The 18,985-nt window shown below is 47.4% G+C and overlaps 1 protein-coding gene across 10 annotated transcripts in view; it reads left to right on the plus strand.

The window, feature by feature from the left end:
- The window catches only part of MAP4 (microtubule associated protein 4), a 143,092-nt gene that overhangs the window by 16,360 nt on the left and 107,747 nt on the right, over positions 1 to 18,985 (plus strand). For 9 of the 10 annotated variants that reach the window (XM_064505571.1, XM_064505567.1, XM_064505569.1 and 6 more), the window contains exon 2: positions 11,120 to 11,173. The exons of the other annotated variant lie outside the window; for it this stretch is intronic. The gene's annotated coding sequence lies outside the window, so the exon portion shown is untranslated. The remainder of the gene's footprint in view (positions 1 to 11,119; positions 11,174 to 18,985) is intronic. 10 annotated transcript variants of the gene reach the window in all.

An 18,985-nucleotide genomic window follows, 5' to 3' on the forward strand; every position in this document is an offset into this window, starting at 1 on the left:
AATTCTTTTCATCCATTCATACTACAATACTTAGTGTGTTCACATAGCTTTTGATTTCTGAAGGCTTCATATATAAAATGGGAATTTATCTGATATTTTTAAGGTAGGAAATCTGTGCACTAGCTTCCTTGATCGTGATGCAGCGTGTGCACATTGCACTGCTTCGGTCTCGGTGGGAAACTGCTGCTGATCGTATTGAGAGCAGGTGTCACTCGTCGTCCTTGATACGCGCGGGAGGAGGGTCTGGGCGTCCGATGCGTCGGAGCTAAGGGGAGCGCTCGCTACAGCTCGCACCCGAGGGCAGGTCCCTGCTCCCTCCTGCTTAGGGCATCATTGCTGTGATGCCACTGAAAAACCAAACCTGCTCCTCTGCCTTCAGCCCAAAATGGGTTCTGTGGAGAAGCAGTTTTCTAAGGAGTGTGCTCTCCCTTTTTTCCCCTCTAGTTCTTCCCCTCTCGCTGCTTAGTCGCTGTGACTGCATAGCAGTCTGCAAAGATGCAGCAAAACAAGAATAGACGAGTCTGTCATGTTCCCCAGACCTCTACCTGTTTTTGCAGTGACCAGAGCTGCTGATAAAACATGATTTTTTTTTAATCCAATGGTTGCAGTGTCTCGGAGCAGGGGTAGAGCGAGCGTTGGGTGGATGGTCTCGCACCGGGATGCTCCCTTCCACGTCCGTGTCTCTTCTGAGCCTGTCTGCATCAGATGCGCTGTTCCACGTATCACGTCTCAAACCTCAAAATAATTTGCCCATCTGTTCTGGTTTAGCATAGCTGTCCACACCTCGTTGTAACCTGTTGTTGTCCGACGTTCGCTACCGAGCCTCCATCCCCTCCGTTCGCACTGGATGGAGCGAATCTGTTCTGGAGGCAGCAGCGTGATGGGAAACTGGTGCTCGTTCTCGGTAGTAGTTAATATTTTGCTAAGTTCAGAAACATTCTGCCTTAATTGCTCTTCTGCAGCTGTAAATAAATATCTGAAGGATTTATCAGGCAAGTCAGTCACCTTTGTCTTCAGTTTGCTAAGGAGTGATTCCCTGGCTTAAGAACAACCGTTATTTTTATGCATGGCGTGTTAATGTGCTCTAGCTCAAACTAAACGTTCAGGTTATATGCGAACTGGCACTGAATGTTATCCTGACTACTTGGTTTTTGAGCCCATTTGAAAACCAGGGGAACTTAACATTTCACGTATTTTAAAGGGGAAAAAAATTATAACAATCTGAGACCAAAGGACTGCTCCTCTTGAGCATTTTTTAGTCACCTCAGTGTTAAGACTTATGAAGAAATCCCCCCAATATTGTCCCTATCCAAACAACTTTCCCTTTTGTTTTAGGTGGACTGCGGCAGTGAATGACAGAGAGGGGACGTAGCAAAGCGTGCACCGTCCTGTTCTTTAATCTTGCACCTTCTTCAAGAACGTATAGCTCATGCTCCACTTTTCCTCCCTTCCCTTTATTTAATCACTTAGTTTAAACTATTATCTCATTGCTCGTAGGTAGGATAACGCGTCTGTAGGTATTACAGCCTGTCCCACAGCACTGATGTGCTGGATGCTGTGGGAGGAATGGGTGAGATGGGCTTAGTTAGGCCTTGGAAATGTGATCCACAAGCTAAAAGGCAAATAACTCAATGATCTTAACCCTATCTGGCTACGCTCTTCTGACCTTCATCTCCCCTTCTTTCCTTTCACCAAGCATGGATATTACTTTCTGCTTACGTCTTACAGAGCAAATCCACTCCTGCTTGCAGGGGTCGTGAACGTTGGTGCTGTGTGATAAGCGGTGGGCGAGTGCTCGGTTCCCCTGGCTCCCCGGTACCACCAAGCTCCCGGGCGCTTGCTTTTGAATGAGAGTGATGGAGAGTGTGGATGATCTCCGTAACACGTAGACCAGAGCTGTTTCCCTAATGCTGAGCCCCGCTGCCACGGCGTGCGGTTCTAGCTCTGCCGGGTCCGTCGGGAGCTGCGTCCCATCCCCGCAGGTGGGACCTGAAACGATGTGTTAAGACTGGCTCTGAAGCACCGAGGAGAGCAGTAAGGGCTGTGGGACCTTCCCAGGAGCGCAGGTGGTCCGCGATCTTGCGGAGGCCCTGACGGCATCTGTCCATGATCCGGCTCCATCATGGAGGTCACCATTTCAGGAGCTTTGGTATCTCAAAAACCCTGACGTTGCATAACTGTAACGCATTTAGTCTTGCCCAGATAAAGCTTTTGTGTCCTCTGAGAACTCACAGAATGTAGCCATGTTCTGAAAGCTCTTGCTTTTAATTGTTTGTAACACTATCTCAAATGGCTGTTATGCTTTCGGTCATTTCCATTAACCCTTCTGCTAAAGGGTGCCCTGTAATCTAGAAGGAAGTATGTTGATATTGGTAAAACTATACGCTGTCTGTGCTGCTGACTTGCTTTGCATGCAGTTTCTGTAGCAGTTCTCCCATGCTGCAGAAGTGCAGTGAGGATCTGCCATTCTCCTCTGTGCGGTCCAGAGTATGAAATAGCAAGGCTTGAAATATTCAGCAGTCAAATGTGCTGGATCATTTAAGCTCTGAGCAGGTTTAACTTTGTATTCGGAAAGGTGATCTGTCTCTGCTGCAGCGCTGGATCTGAACTCTTTGTCCGTTAGTCGTGAGCCTGTTAATTGGCACTCTCCGCTGGAGCGAGGTTGGTGGCAATCGTCTTGGAGACGTGTCAAGCGGCAGCTACGTTAGTGACGGCTTCGGGAAAAACAAGCGCAGAAGAACAATGATTTCTAGCACTTGAGCAGCAGTGATTGTGCAGGGTTTTGTTTTTTGTTTTTAGGTTTTTTGCCTTCCTTCTGATGCATATTAGCATCTCTCTTGAGAAGGCAGAGAACTGTATTAATCGTGTAGAGACCCTAAACCTCTTATCTTTGTGCATGGAAGAAAAACTGAGGTTACTGATTTTTGTTCCCCTTTGTGCTAGCTGCATTGCTGCCTGGCAGCGTTAGAGGCTGCGTTCCCTCTATCCTCTAAAAGAGCTGATGATGCACCTTTTGTATCGTTATTGGCAAAGTAATAGCTCATAACTGGCCTGGACCAAATTTAAGTGCTTGAGACGAGGGCAGTTGGTCATCTTCATCCACCTTTTTAGTGCAGGAGCTGCACACGGAGGAAAGGCTGCTTTCCCTCTTTGGTCTGTTTTAAGAAATAGCTTGCGCGTGGCTTGCCCTTGGGAAGCTTTTGTTGACCTGAGACTAATGAGGCGTGTTAGGTGTTTCTAATATGGCCTTATCAGGCTGTCCTGACAGCAGTCCTGCTGCTCGTACCCTTCGGAGCCGTTCTGCTCGGCTTAGTGTCCGATTTCTGTAACGGAGAAACAGGCAGCGGAAGCTAACGCAGGGAGCTCGGGCGCGCGGCGGTAAGAGAGCTGGCGACGGAAGATCGAGTTTCCCGTAAAGCAGCGTCTGTGTTTAGTAGCGGGTCCAAAAGAAGCGGTCGGATAAGCACACTGGTTTCTATCACTTTAGGAGTGTGTGTGTGGTGTGTGTCCCCTTGCTCCTTCTGTTCCCTGCTGCCATTTTGCCCCTTGAGAAAGGAGAAAACTCTTTCCATGAGCCATTTCCACGAGGGCATCCATCTCCTGGAAGTGCTGCTGCCTCCGATGTCCTAGAGCGAGCTTAGGACAGTGAAGCGAGCACAGGACCACGACAGAAGGCTCTGTGTTGGGGTTTGTTGTGGAAACGTGTGGCCCGAAACCAGAACTGCTCAACGAATTGTTTATATAACGAGCAATTAGTTCCTAAAATATATCGCCATAAACAAAGGAGATGCTGAATCTTCTGTTGGACCCCTATGTGGGTTTGTCTTAGTCTTGCTCACCTTCCAGGGCGATGGCCTTGGTGTGGGGGTGCCTGCCCGATCTTTTAAAGACGTGATTAATACCTTGTTCCGTTCCACCTAGGTTAAATAGTTAAGATGAAGATTGAAGTTGAACACTTGCAATAAATGGGTTATTCAACCTGTCAAACTGATTTGCTCAAATCCTGACATTTGTTTACTTGGCGCACAGCTGGGCATGAGAATTTTCTCCAAATAAATGACCTTTTTGTACCTAGATGTCTTCAAAAGGTACATGTTATTCTTATAGCAGCTTTTAACCTCGGATGCTAGTCTGGCTGCCGGGATGTATCTGCTTCATTTCAGTCCTTGGTGGGTTTCTTGTCTTGTTTTGTGTCGTTTCCCCCAAGCATTCGGTGTTAAACCTACTGTCGTAAATAGGCGTCTAGGCTGAAAATCAAAGAATCAGATGAATAACATCTCTAACACAAAGATAGTTTTACTAGTTGAAGATTGGGGCAGTTGCACGCCGGGGGAGGAAGCGTGGATGAATGCTGCTGCCACGTCTGAGCTCGAGTCCCAGTAAAATGACCTGCTCACGAGCACTGAGTGCGCTTGGACTTCACAGGGCACCTGCTGTGCTGCGTGCGGATCCTTTAACATAAAAATTATAGTGGCTTGATAGGTTTTCTTTTTCTCTTTAGGGTGTGCAGAGCACCTGGAGTGCTCAGTCAAGTCAATTAACAGCCTCTCTGAGAGGCGACCTGCAGCTGGGCAGCTCCTTCCTCTGCCCTCATCATCGCCTCCACGTATACCAGCGGCCTAATCCTCTCCATACGGAGCTCGCTCCTGCGGGAAAGGTGATATAGGAGGAGGATTATGACCTCTGCAGGAGACCTGTGTGTATGTGAGAAGACATTAACTGGCAGTTTTGGCACTCAAATTAGGAAAGTTGGCAGGCGTCATGCTTGAAAACATAAGTAGATTTGTTCAAGTCTCATGAATTTTCACTCTTTCTTACAGCAGTAAAATGTCTCAGATGGGTTAGAAGTCTTATCCAATAGTTGTTTTGCTTTAAAACTCTCGCCATGGTAACTGTCATCGCTAAGACAGCAGCCTTGGTCCCAAGGAGATGGGAAGTCCTCACTTCTTTTGTATTTGCCCATACCGGTGCATTAAAGAGTGCTGTCTGCAGCATCAGCTAACCCAGTCTGGTTCTGTAAAACCGCTTTTGGCACCTGCGACTTTCTTCTTGTGAAAGTGAATCTCTTTTCTAAGTCAAGGAAAGACGAAGTGTTTCGTAGTCCATGTAAGCTTCTCCTTTTGGGGGGCATAAGCAGTTGTATATTTGATCCACATATATATATATATTCACACTGTATTTTTAAATCATCACTTACCGTTTCACTGACTTTTTTGACCTGCACAGTGAGAATTTGTCATCTGTGAAAGCGGAAAGTAAATAGGCAGACCTGTTCTTGAAGTGTCTTGAGACTTGCCACATTAGGGTGTGGAGAACAGCGACGTTCTTTCAATGACTTGCAGTCTAAAAGTATGTGAAATGTGGATGAAACGAGAGATGCAGACTTTTCCGAGGTGTCGGGAGCAGCCCGTTACCAACTGACCGCTGATCGGCCTGCTTCAGGTTTGTTTGCTGTCCGCTGGCAGATGGAGATCAGCGGGGACTGCTGGGGTTTCGGGAAGCTGGCATGGTGCGAAGGTCAGAACAGCTCCTGGGTGAAAGTTCTCCGTTTCTTGCAGCCTGGATCTTTGGCTGTGCGTGGAGCAGTGGATAAATGGGGCCTGGCGCCTTCCGCTAGCGGCATGCGGTGCTCTGCTGTCCTTGCAGTGCTCCCCGGCACGGCTCTTGGCCAAGGCCAAACGTGCTCTCCCAGGCGGTACGTGGATGGCAAGAGCTAGGACAGGCCGGGGCCCTTCTCAAGAAGTGTTTGCCTGCAGCCACCGTGGTCTGAAAAGCAAGAGGTGAAGAGTGGGAACGCAGGCTTCTCCCAGCCAGGGACGGTTCTGGGCACCCTAAGTCAACGCTGATGCTCCACTGGGTAGTGGAGAAGTAGCCTCAACTTTTCTGGAGGGCTATAGGAACTGCAGTCGGCTCTGAAGACTTCCCTCAAAGGAAAGGTGAAACTTTGAGTAATACGCTGTTTTTTGTGTGTGTGGTTTGTCCTTCTCAGCTGATCATTAGTGCTTAGCCCCAACTGAGGGAGAATGGCCGCGGGGTGAACTTCCGTTTAGTGTAACATAATCAAAGCGTGTTACTCTTTCATACTTTGGGACTTGACTAAACTTGGAATTTTGTACAGCATAGATGACATTTTTGTGTATCCCAGGTCAAACGCAGAGGACTTGAGAATTAATTTCTAATGAGTTCTGTGTTCACTAAATTATTTTATGTGGTGTTTCTGATGTTATTTTGGAATGCAGTTACAAAGTTACAAAGCAGTTACAAAGCTGCTGTGTAAGCTTAAAAGATCAAAGAGGTCTGTGGGGCTTCACAGCAGTCTCGTGCTACTTTTGCAGATGTTTCGTATGTGGAAGAGATCATAAAGCATGGGCTTAACTCTGCTTGGTTTTAAAGTGCCTTATTCTAACGTGCATACGAGTGAATCTTTAATTATGAGTCTCCCTAAAAAAATCATTAAAAATGTCCATCTCAGCTTTTTATTTTCCCAAAAGAGTGGCAAGCTCTTGGGTAACGCTGTCCAAGCATGGGTGTGGGCATGTGCTTTGCCAAAGGAGCCATACGACAGGAGCCCTCTGGATCTGTATGGGTTAGGTGCGACAGTGGGAAGGAATTCTTAAATTTTTGATAACTTTATTTTTGGTTGTACTTCAGCTGGGCTGGAGGTTTGCTGTTTAATGAGTTATTCCGAAAATAAATATTTCAGAAGAGGATTGATGTGATAGTCTTGATGTGAAAGACGCTTTTTCATGTCCATCAGTTTTGATGTCCGTCAGTTTTCATGGAAGGAGCTGGTCAGAAATCGCTATTCTCTTTAAATTTACATGCCATGAATTCAGATTAGACCTGCTTTTACCAAAACCTCTCATCCCCGCAGGAAGCTAGAGGTGCTATCGTGGATGGAGCAGTGACAGCTACTTTTAGCTAATGTAGTCCTGTTAGCAGCGGAGTTCTTCAGCTGCGAAGAAGGATGCTTTGGTCTTGCTCATGTGTTGCACTTCCAGTTTTCTGGAGCCGCTGAACACTGTTGTTTCTGTAGTCAAGTAAGGAAATCCATGGTGCTATGAAAACATCCATGCCTGTGCTGCTGCTCACTTACCCCCGGTTGTGTGGGCATCACTGTGTCTTAACCTTGTTGACCAAATTGCTATAGAAAACTACTTGTCACAGGCTGTCCTCTTCCATAACAATTAAATGAGGATATCGCTGAAGATTAGCTGTTCTCTTTAGCAAGAGAAGACCTTTATTTTTCCGTGGGCTGCCTGTAACTGATTGGGATTTACGATCTCTTTCTATAAGTAGCAAATGTTATGCGACTGTGGTGAATGTCCCTCACTTACTTTTCATGGCTGGCTTTTCCCCAGAAGACTGAGCCTGGGAATTTAGTGGAGCTCCATCTTGTGTTTTGAAGACTCTTTAAAAGATTGGAGTCCAAACTTGGGGCTTCCTCCCCTCTTGGGCGAAGCTCTACCCAAAAGTATAGGACCGAATCTCAAAGCAGTCTCTCTTGAATACCGTTGGCTTTATCTGAGGTGCCTCCTGCCCGCGTGGGAAGAGGAATTTGTCTCTGAGCAGAAATCCGTTGGATGTTTGGCAACGGTAGGCACGAAGAGAACAAGTCCTCCATATATTCTAGAATAAACACTTGCTTTAGGAGCTCGGTGAGTTCAAATACTGGCAAGGAGCCGTGGTAGGGGGGGATTGTGGCTACGAGGACGGTTCCTCTTGTGTTGAGATGTTGTAGTTAACTTGCCGATAGTCTTTCGCCTCCGGGAGAGGACTGGGGTGAAAACCTGAGACGTCAGCATCTCTGGGTTTCCCCAGCCACCACGCTCGGGTAGCTCCGGGCTTACGGGACTTTGCATCCGAACCCATGGCGTTTGCCAACATGCTGCTGCTTTGCGTGTGCAGTGCTGGAGCTGTGATGTGTGCCGTCCTCCTTAGCTTTTCACTTCAAGTGATCTCCATGCACCACGCATATTTCAGACAGGGAAGTATTTAAAGGAAGCTGTTTATCTAGAGACGTATAAATAAAGCATGAAGGGCGAGAGACATCACAGGTTTAAAGACAGTAGTTTTCTCTCCCAGGACATGGGAAAACAGGCTCTTCTGACTTTTGGGGCTAGAAAACAGAAAATGTTGCTTGTTTAGAGAAATGTAGGGAGTCTATAAAGGCATCTGATACGAAGAATGACATACTCTTCCTGTTACAAACCTCCTTGAGCTGAAGTACATTCCTTTTAGCTGGGGTCAGAAGGATCATCCTGAGCGTCGCCGGAGGTTCGCGCTGTAATATCTCGCCATCTTTGGCAGCACAGCAGCACAAGCCCAGGCTGGGACAAGCACTGTTCCTACATAAAGTAGGGAATTACGGGGGCTGGAGACTGTCTGTGTGATGGTGATAGCTCTGCGAGGTGGAGGTAGGGGCTTCTGTGTCTCGTTATCGGTGCTTTACCGAGGGAAGGCACGTGCTTTCCTCCCGGACCGGAGAGGTGGTAGCTCACCCCCTCCGAAAGGACTGCCGTTGGAAGCCGACAAATAGCTGCGACTTGGAGCACTAAGAACCTTCAAAACACTAAAATCCAGAAAGGAGCTGTTAATGTTCACCCTGGAATAGGTATAAAACTTTAGGACTCTAAGAATAGCTGTTGGATTGGAGCTGGGATGGGGTTAGTGAGCTCTCGGGGGAGGAAAGGGCAGAAGGTAGGGACGGGGTAGCGAGCAGAAAGTGTAGCGTTTATTGATGCGATGCAGGCAATTCGGTTGGTGAAAGAAACATCTGCCTAGAAGATGGGATGAAGCTGGCAAAGCCATTGAGCTGCTTGGTTACAGGAGCGAAAGGAGCTCGGGAACCAGGAGAGCTGAGGAACGAGACCTGCGGGTGCAGGATGTGAAACAGGGTATTGCAGGGCTGGATCAGTACGCGTACCGAGCGTTACCTGTCTGCTGGTAGCGCAGGCGAGATAAAAACAACAAGTGGGTGTAACGTGGGATGTGCATGAAATAACAGACTACTCTTCCTATGCTGCATTGCTTTTCCAGGTCGCTCGTATGAAAATTGTGCTGGGGAGAAATGAGGTTGCAGACTTGGGACCAGGGCTGCATAGGCAGGTGTTTCTGATGGAGCCATCTCATAGGTCCTAGTCACAGTTCTCTAAACTGGAAAATAATTACAGCTGATGGAACATATAATTTAATATTTGCTGGGCAGGTGATAAACTTTTACACAGAGTAATAAAGAAATTTTTTCCATTAACCAACAGTTCCATAAACTTAAACCAAATGGTTGGAGTCTTATTCAGTTTATTATTTGATTGGAGTAGATAATGTCCAACTTTGACTAGTGTAAGACCTAGGAGGAAAAAAAAAGGGAAAAACTAGCCACTGCTGCAATTCTAAGAAATCTGTCAATTTGGGGTAAGAAAGACAGCTTATTTATAATTTTTGCTTGTTGATCAAGAACACCCAATATTTGGGGGGGCGGGGGGAATCTTTACTAGTGTTGGCTGCTTAATGAGACCTCAGTAGTATGTGAATGCTTTTCCTCAGGGTTTATCGAAAGAACAACTAAAGGTGCAGGTTTACAAAAGGAAGACCTGTTTGTACCCAAACCCAGAGACTAAGGTTTATTCTTGACTTGAGCAAAGTCAGAACAGTGTTTGAGGCTATCCTGTCTCAAATTGCGTAGCACTGCAATGTCTGGCACTGAAGTATTAGCGCTGAAGGGGACAGGACTCCCTCGGAAGGTCCTTCTCATTCCTGAGGGTGTTACCATTTATTAAAGCTGAAAAGATGCTCTTTTTCACTAGGTTGTTTTTCATTTAACCCAAAGCTCTGGCATTTTACTTCCATGTGATGTGCACATCTGTCGGGACAGCAATACTCATTAGTGTTGCTAAATGAGCTTTGCATTAATAAGCAGGTACTAAGATGGCATTTTGTTTTGAGATTGACTTGTTTTTGACTATAGTAAGTAATTAAGTTGGGTGTTTCTCCATGTGTCCTGGCATCCTCAGCTGGCTCTCACTGTGCGGCTTGGTCCATATTCTTCTTCAGAGCACTGTGTGGAGCGTATACGGAGTTTTGTTTGGGTAGTGGGTTTTTTGTGAAGATATGACTGTTCATGCTTGCTTTACAGTGAAGAAACAAGGTGTAAGATACTGGCTAGAAAAGTTTGGGACGCAGCGCACAGTAGCTGAGGAAATGGTCCCGTGGTAAAGCTGGGGGTAGAGCTTCACTGAAACCATGGAAAATATATATTGAAAATAGTCTTCTGTGTGCACCTGAGGAATATGGTACCTGAAGGGGAACCAGAGGAAAATATTCAAATATTAATCCAAATATCATTAAGGGACTCTCTGAAAGAATATAGCCTATACTTTTCTAGTTGGGTAACATGTACATTCACAAGTCTAAACCTACAGGTATATTAATAATGTTGCAATAGATTCCACCTAAAGTTTAGAAGTATAGAAGATGGCACAGAGTGGTGTAGCTGTTTTCTGGATGAAAATAGCTTCATCTTTGCTTACTTGCCCATTTCAAAGATTAAAATGTGACAGTTCTGCCATGTGAAAGCTTTACAGTGCTAGGCAGAGCCACTGCACAAAGCAATAATGCTGATAAATCAGGCCACAGCTGTTTTGGTTCCTCTTTAGCTTTATTTAACTCCAGGCAGATATAATCAACTGATGAATCAAACCTGGTTGTCACAGAGGGCTACACAAGTGTGTGTGTACTTGTGACCGTGAGAGCTTTGAAGCCTTTATATAAGCACCTGAAATATTGCTTGGTGGAGGTATGTCCTAATCGTTCTGGATTACTTCAGCTTTAATGGCATGTTTGTAAAAAGCTACTCGGATGCATAATAAGGGAAAAGTTGTTCACAGGTTTCGTAGTATATCTTTAACAGCTTGAGCAAGTTTTGAGGTGAAATAGTTATAGCTGGAGAACATTAATGAAAGCATCCTGGATCACTGTAATGGGACTGCAGCAAGACTTCTGATGTCTTAGTTAATTTTGAATAACACAAATTTTGCCCTAGCTATCCCTAGTAATCTGACATCCATGTATTCTTAGTTGTATGGCTTCCTCTTAACTGTGCATACGTTGTATTTTGCAGATAAGCAGTTTGTGAAGACTGAAGGATCTGCTGAAGGGAACACCTGCTTTTGAGGTATGAACTGCTTGTTAATGATACACCTTGGCTTCTATCAAAGATTTAGTGCTGTGATAGAGCTGTGCGTACATGCTGAAACTTCATCTCTCCTGGCCAATACAGCCACTGTCTAGAGCTGAGAGACTTCATAATCTCCCACAGCAATTCGGTGGCAAAGCTTGGCAGAGCAGGCCAGGCCCAGCTGCGACCACTGGAGTGCTGAGTGGGTTCTGGGGCGATCTCCTGCCTTTAAAAGGCATTATACGGCACGTTCTTTGAACGTCTGCAGAACAAACATGTCTGAAATGCATTTAACATTCCTGCTATTTTTGCCTCCTTCTTTTTGGGTATTTATTAGTTTCTTACACTCCTCTGCTGCTGTTCAAGATAGCAGGACCTGCATGTGGCTCAAAGGATGTCTTTTGGGCTGGCTGGAACTCCTTTCTTGCTTTTTCCACTGCAAAAGGCAGACTCCTCATCTAACTTGGTGACTCAAATATTGTCAGAGTGAGAGGACTACAAAGGATGCAAATGGAGAAACTAGGCTAAGAGAAAACAAATTGATATGATTTTTAGAAGTTTGGGGTAGTGCAGTATCCAAGTTCCTTGTTGTTATGCACATTTTGAGTCCTGGTTTTCCTTCGTGGAAGGCATGATAAGGTTGAACTCTTTTGCTGGAGTATATCATCCAGTCCACACAGAGGATGTTTGAGATACAGGTACTCACCAAACATGTGCTGGCAAAGGAATGGCAGTTGCCTGTTGGTACCCTCAGGGCTGAGGGACACTGCTGTATTCCACGCTGCCGTTGGGTTAGTGTGACAGCGGTTGTCCTTAAATGCTACCTGTTTCTTCAAGCAGCATCAGCCTATTTTCTACACTAATTCATATGGCATTTTGTCTTCACCTTATGATAGTTTGGAATATAAAACAATTAAACAGGGGGCTCAGAGTTGCCAAAAAATTAGTTATTGTTCGGGTCGGTCTGCCAGTGCAATCCAGTGGTATCTGGCTGTAAAGAATACAGAGGAGTCAAAATGGATGCAGTTCCATTACAGCTTATTTTGACGTTGCCAACTGTGTCTACTATGACTTACTAAAACTATCTTCAAATTACGGTAGCCTCATGTGTTTCCTAATCTTTTTTTACGGATATGGAATAAGATTATTCTTAACTTTTTTTAGTCTTTTTAAATGGCAAGTGTAGCAATAACAAGTCATAGGCGCAGAGTTCTCACTCGTCCGTCAGACTCTAATGCTCTTGCGTTTCCATTCATGATAGGACTGAAACCAGATTCAGTCAAATGCAGCAACACCGCCAGTTGTTTACACCATCCACTGTGGCTGCCTGCCAGACCATCTTAAGTCGTTCTCCTCTTTAAAAGCCCTTTGAAAAAAGCCAAATACAATTGCGTATCTTGCTTTGGGTGGGAGGGATGAAGGGGGTGGGAGGGGAGGAGGCCCGAATTCTGCGCGTGCTTTTCCTGGTGGCCTCAGTAGAGGTCATGGGAGGTGGAGCGTCACCCTCCCCAGTAGGGAGTTACTGGGACAAGCAGCTGAACTGTGGAGATGACATAGGAATGTGAGAGCACTACGTTGTCCTCCCTGAACGTTCCTGTTTTTCTTTTCTTATCACTTTACTGAACTTTGGCCAGTGCAGTCTTACGTCTATCAGACTCCTCGGTTGTCTGGAATAGAGCAATTGACTTGGTCACGCTGCGAACTCCCACGTTGTTTAAGGGGCTATGTTTGTTATCATTTTCCTCCTTTTATTTTTTTATTGTTAAAAAAAAAAAGAGAGAGAGGGAGATAGCTACGAATGTGTTTGTAAGACCCTGGGAGTCAGCTTGCTTGTAGGGTACCTCTCAACATTTGTTGTCCCGTGGTTTCAGGACATGGAAACCAAACAGGTGTTTCCCACAGACTATATTCAGCAGCTAAAAATGCTTCCTGAAGTAACTTATCCGGGAACGTTTAATCCGCGCTCATTGACTGCCTGGATGAATAAAGGCCGTTTCCTCCCCGACGTCCGCTGGAGGAGCCCGGCAGGGCGGACGGGAAAGCGGAAGCGTTCGTGCGAGCCCGGCACGGGCTTCGGTTGGCTCTTGCCCTGTGACATGATCGAGGAGCATCTTGGGTTCCTTGCACAGCAAACCGAAAAACCTATTAATCTCGGGTTGTCGCTCAGAAGTAAATCGGTTCTTCCTGCTTGGGCTGTTACCAGCTCTTCCCACCACGTACAGCAGCATCGTGGTCGTCTTTCTTGCTTTCTTGAACTGTGAATACTGACTAGGACTTTTATAGTCCCTAGAATTTCAGTTGGTTGTGTTTTATTGTGTTGTGACATGTATTTAGATGGGGAGAAAGTACTTTTTTTTTTCCTCCTTAGATTAATTTATATATTTTTTTTCTTTAACTGCCTTAGCTGGAAGGAAGCAGACACAAAAATGCGTCTCTAAGACCAATTTTATTGTTGAAAAGCGAACGAGATCGGGGCTGTTGCTGACATAAGTGGAGTAGGAGTGAGTAGCTGCTGCTTGCTGTAGGACTCGCTGTTCCCCTCCAGCAGCAGGGCTCTGCCGGCAGAAAGCTGCCGAGATGAGGGAAGCCGACGGGAGCAAGCTTCCTCCGCCTCCGTGCCTCGGCAAGCCGGGTGCGATTGCCTACCTCCGGGAGGGTTTCCCTGTTGGAAGAGGGCTGGGGCGTTATCCAGCCACCATTTCAAGAGCGGTTTGAAGATGTACACCCCTTCCAGGAACACCGAGAAGAGCCTTGAGAAGACTTAGCCCTTGGAGGAAGAGAAGAACTCGGGGAGGAGGCAACGCTGTTATGGCACTCGCCCCATGTGGCTTTAGTTCCCCAAAGAGATGTGGGCGGAACCCTTCATTTTAACAAAAAATGAATCGGTATTCAGTGCTGCACTGTACGGTTATCTGTTCAGTCCCTTATCTTCCTCCTGGAGAGAAACTGCCTGTGTCAAAGTGCACAGCGCTGCGATGCCGGCTGTCGCGGCCGTAACCTCAATAAGGAAGTGAATCAACATCCGAAGAAGCTACAGACCTTACCTGCTAACGCTGCGGGGAGACCTGAGCCTGCTTTCAGCAAAGCTCAGCCTTTGTTTCCTATACCGATGCCTTGTTTTTCAGCCATAGCTGAATGTATTTGTTACGGAGAGTACGGAAATGTAAATACAATGGTGGCCGGAGTGCCACAGCTACTCCCTTCCTCCTCTCCGGGCTTCCCACGTGCGTTTTGGAAGGTGGAACCTACTCGTCAGCATTAAACTAATTCCATAAATAAGCATCAGTCTCATCAGATCTCAAACGAAAGGCTGTGAGCAAAAAGAAGCAGTTATTTTCTTGCGTGATGCGTTTCTTGAGACAGTGAAGTAAAATAAAACCTCTCGTTGCAGCTCCTTTTAGCTCCTCTCCCGTACTCCAGCCTGGTGGAAATACTGGCCAACAGCACGTTTTGGTATTTTTCTCCACTTTACCTAAACCTTTAGCCAGGTAACCAGATAGGCATCCTTCTGCTTGAACTAAGCCTGTGTTCAGCTGCTTGAGGCATTTGGGAAAATGTCTTAGAATAACTAAAAAATTGGAGCAGTGCCCTTGCTGACTTTAGCGTATTTCTCTCAGGCATAATTTCGGAATTAGTTTAGAAATCTGTTTCATAAATGAGATTCTGCTTGGTCTGGTCGTTAAAACGTGGTCATTAAAACAGCTCAACATAATGGAAAAGCTCGAATGGTAAAAATGGTCCCGTTCTGGCTAGCTCAGGATGAATCAGGTTCAGCTTTTGGAATGGCTTAAACAGGTAAATTGAGCTCAGCCCCTGTATGCTGCTCCTCCTGCCCCCGAGCACCACGAACTTTGTATGGCAGTGATATCTTTTGGGGGGGAGTTGTTTATCTTCACCTACCTATACCTAAATCTTCCGTGCATAACCTGTGCCTTCTAGTGCTATTAATGTCTCTACCCCACTGATGCTGCTCCCCTCTCAGAACTGGGGGGTTCTTGATGCTCTTAGGGCCTCGGGCCAGCTGCATGGCTGCACTTAGCCAAATAACCATCCCTGGGATCCTCTCTAAGGTAGAAGTCGCGTGAGAGCCCCAGGAGCGTGTTGCTGCCAGCGAGGGAGTTGAGATGGAGCTGGCAGGGACCAGCGGCCACGGCTCCGGGGCTGCGCTGGCGTCCCTCGCCGCTTGCTGGGATGAGCTGCAAGTCCGGAGGAAACACGAGGGCCTGGCCTGACCCTCTGCTTTCCTTGCTGTGGAGTTTCAGTCCGTGTTCTGGCACGAGCCGTAGCGGATCCTGACATAAACGTTGTCCTGCAAGAAACTCCCTTGCTGGAGGAGGAGGTCTCGGCTCCGCCGGCCCGCGGCGCGTTGCCCTGCTGATGGGACGTGGGAATAGCTGTCCGTCCTGTGGTCCCTGAGAAGCACGTGCCTTCCCTCCTCCAGTGCTCTCGCGGTGACTCACTGGGCCTTTCTCCACGTAGGACTCGGGAGGTAAATTACTGTTCTACTTTTCTTTTTTTTGAAGCTGTCACATTACCAAGTAGGAGTGCCTCTTTCTCTACCGAGTTGCACGGAGGCTTTATGTACTTCCCCGGCTCCCAGCAAATCCTTTTATGAGCAGGTAGAGTCAAAGACTTCAGTTCTGCTTGTAGACATGCCCACGTTGCTCAGCGTTTTTCCTTTATTAAAGATTATAGGCTTCCACCCCATTTAAAAGGACTTGTGATTTTTGGCTTTCTCGTTTCTAAGTAGGGATATTTGGGGCTATGTATAAGTAATTCCTAACGACTTGGAGTGTGTTTAATCTCCATTATATCCATTGTGGAGTTGCCCTAAGAAGAACAAGATCTGTGCGGTTAGTTGAAAGCAGTGGTACGAGCAGCTGGGCTCCAGGCACACCGCAGTGACGCAGAGCGTGCGAGGACAGTGCCCGTCCCAGAGCTGTTCCCAACGGGGAAGCGGGAGCCGGCTCCACTGCCGTGGATCCTGCGGGAATACCCAGCAGCGTCCGGGGACGTCGCTTCTCTGCGCCTTTCCGAGCACTTAGTAGCCTCCCTGGAAGTAAAGGCAGCAACTCCTGTTCCTGGCCTGAGCACCTAGCGTGTCCGAAGCAGGTGGGAAGGTGCTGATGGCGTTGGTAAGTGGGTATGGTGGCTCCAGGCCACGCTGCCTGCCCGGTCGCGGACTTGCACCCTGGCTGATGCTTCAAAACCTTGGCCAGGCACTGATCCAGCTTCTCCTTTTTAATGTCTGGCTCCGTAACGCTTTGTTGTGGTTTTTAAACAGCAAAACCCCTACCTCTCGAGTAGTTCAAACGCATGTCTGTTCTGTTTCCAGACTCCTTTTGGGGCATATCTGCCAGTCCTCCAAGCCCGAGGGGAGGGCACGAGCTCTAAGGCGGCTGAATCCACCACCTAACGCTTTTATTTTTCATAGCTAAGGTTTTCCAGAAGCTGCGAGTAGCTAAAACTTGTTTCTCCTTATTGAAGTGTGGTTTGCTTCATGCTTCTGAGGTTCTTGGACCTCCCAATAGTGAAAGCTTTAAAATAAGGGATGATGTTTGTTTGCAAGTCATCTACTTGAAAGGGCATTGATAGGTTTGCTGTTCCACTCATCTGACGCTGAAACATCAAGCTGGTGAGCTGTCATCGATGAAAATAGTTTACTGGGCAACCTTCTCATTTTGAAGCTACTGGTTCTGTGTCCTGATCTGCAGGTTCTTACGCTACCTAATGACATTGAGAGGTGCTTATTTTAATTAAAAGCAGCTACTCGAATATAGTCACTAATGTAAGTAGAGTTATATAGGTAAAGGAGGAAAATTTGCATGTAGATTGAGTTGCTGAAAGCAGTGACTGTACGTATCCAGTTGCCAGATGACCTGCTCTTGTTTTTATAGTAGCAGCTACAGCAGATGACTGTCTGCAGCCTGTTATGTTTTATGCTACTTGCTCAAAATTACCACGGTTTTTGAGCAACACTGGGATCTTGGGACACCTCTCTACAGAGTCATCTGCTTGCAGCAGCTCGCATAGAGCCTTTCTGATGGGCATCAGCTTGTACCTCTTGTAGGAGAAACTGCAAAGCTGGCCTCCAGAAGCTTGACCTGAGAAAGTCCTTCAGGTGCTGTTTAGGGTTTGATTCATCCTTTTTGACGTGCCCGGTGAAACAGGGCGGCAGAGTTGCTGAGCGAGGCTCGTCGCCTCCTGCCAGCCCCTTCCCGACGGCGGGAATTGCTGGGGCTGCTCTGCAGAAGGGGTGAAAAGAGCTCAATCTTCCAGGTCTTGCGTTTATCCAGCAGCCTGTTGCGGTATGAGGTATGATGTGAATGTAAGACATTAAATAGTCTTTAATGGCTGCTCATGCAGAGTTTTACTTTCACCGAGAGGGATATCAACACGCACCCACGGCAAAGTGTTGTGAATCCATGAAGGTACCGTGGGCCTGGTTAGCAATATTACAACTAACTGATCCGTACTGGATTTCCGAAAGTCACTTTTTTTTTTTTGGTTTTAAATCATGACTTGTGAGCTCTTTTGCTTCTTGGTTTGTGGTTTTAGCGTTCCTACTGCCGGATTTTCTTCCGGAACCGAAGCACGGGGCTCGGCGTCCCGCGTGCCCGGGGCGAGCGGGGAGGTGAAGCCGGAGGAGGCGACACGAGGGCCGAGCGACGGCCGAGCTCGTGCAGTGAAACTTCTCCCTTTTCGTGCTCTCGTCAGTTCTCCTTCCCGGGTCGCGGCAGCGGGGGAAGACTTGAAGCGCCTCATAAAAATGGAAATTCTCGACTGATCTAATATATTAGAAATGTGCCTGCCTTCTGCTCCTTCCTCCTCCCAGGAGAAATGGCGCTTTGGTGGGAGCCAGAAAGCCGTTGTTTTCTGGGTTTTGCTTTTAGCGAGGTGGAAGCTGCTTTCCTTTTTGATACATGTGCTATTAAAGGAAAGCAGCTGACAGGAGCAGCTGCTCGCCGGGCCTGTTTGCTTTGCGGCTTAGCAGCCGATGCGAGCACAGAACGAGAGCGCTTTCCTCCCGGCCAGCGTTTCGTACCCTGCCCCCACTTTTGCCGCCCTCCCCGCGTCCTGCGCCAAGCGAAAGCCGGCGGCTCTTCCCCCCGCGGTGATTGATGAAACGCTCCTTATTTGGTGCCGCCTCGCCATGCGCCGCGCGGCAGAGCCCGCTTCCCCGAAACCCCCCGAAAACCGAGCAGCGCTCTGCAGAGTTGCTTTTCTCATGAGTTAAGCAATGGGTCGTCTGAGCTCCACGGCCTGCGAGGCCGTGCGGAGGTGGGCAGCTCCTTCGTTCTCCTCGGATGGGCGTTTGTGGCCGTGGGGTGACACAGCAGCCGTCTCCGGGCTCTCGTTCCAGCCCCCTCGGGCCTGCGCACAGCCAGACGCTTGAAAGTCCCTCACACTTATTATCTATGAACTCATCTTCCATGTGGCTTTCTTGGGAGCCAGCCAGGACCATTAATCCCCACCTTTCAGATTCCCTAATCCCTGCTGGGGCTTACAGGAAGGTTATTCTCGTGCTCCCACTGACGCCGCTCTGGCAGAGCGTCTACCCTGCTGTAACTTAAGGCAAGTTTACGAATGCGACTTTTTTATCGGCTTGGAAACTGTACAGCTCATAATGTAGCAATCTGGCTTGGACGGTCTTACTCCATCTTGCTGAGTTAATAGTAATGAATTGCCCAAAGGAAGGAAATCACTCAGAAGGCTGGTATTCTCTTATCTCGGTGTGTTCTAGTATAATTAACATTAGTAAAACTCTCTGAAGGCACAGATATGTGCCACATACGGTGTGGAGCAGGT

The sequence above is a fragment of the Dromaius novaehollandiae genome, chromosome 2 (assembly GCF_036370855.1).
Source record: "Dromaius novaehollandiae isolate bDroNov1 chromosome 2, bDroNov1.hap1, whole genome shotgun sequence".
Classification (NCBI taxonomy): Eukaryota; Metazoa; Chordata; class Aves; order Casuariiformes; family Dromaiidae; genus Dromaius; species Dromaius novaehollandiae.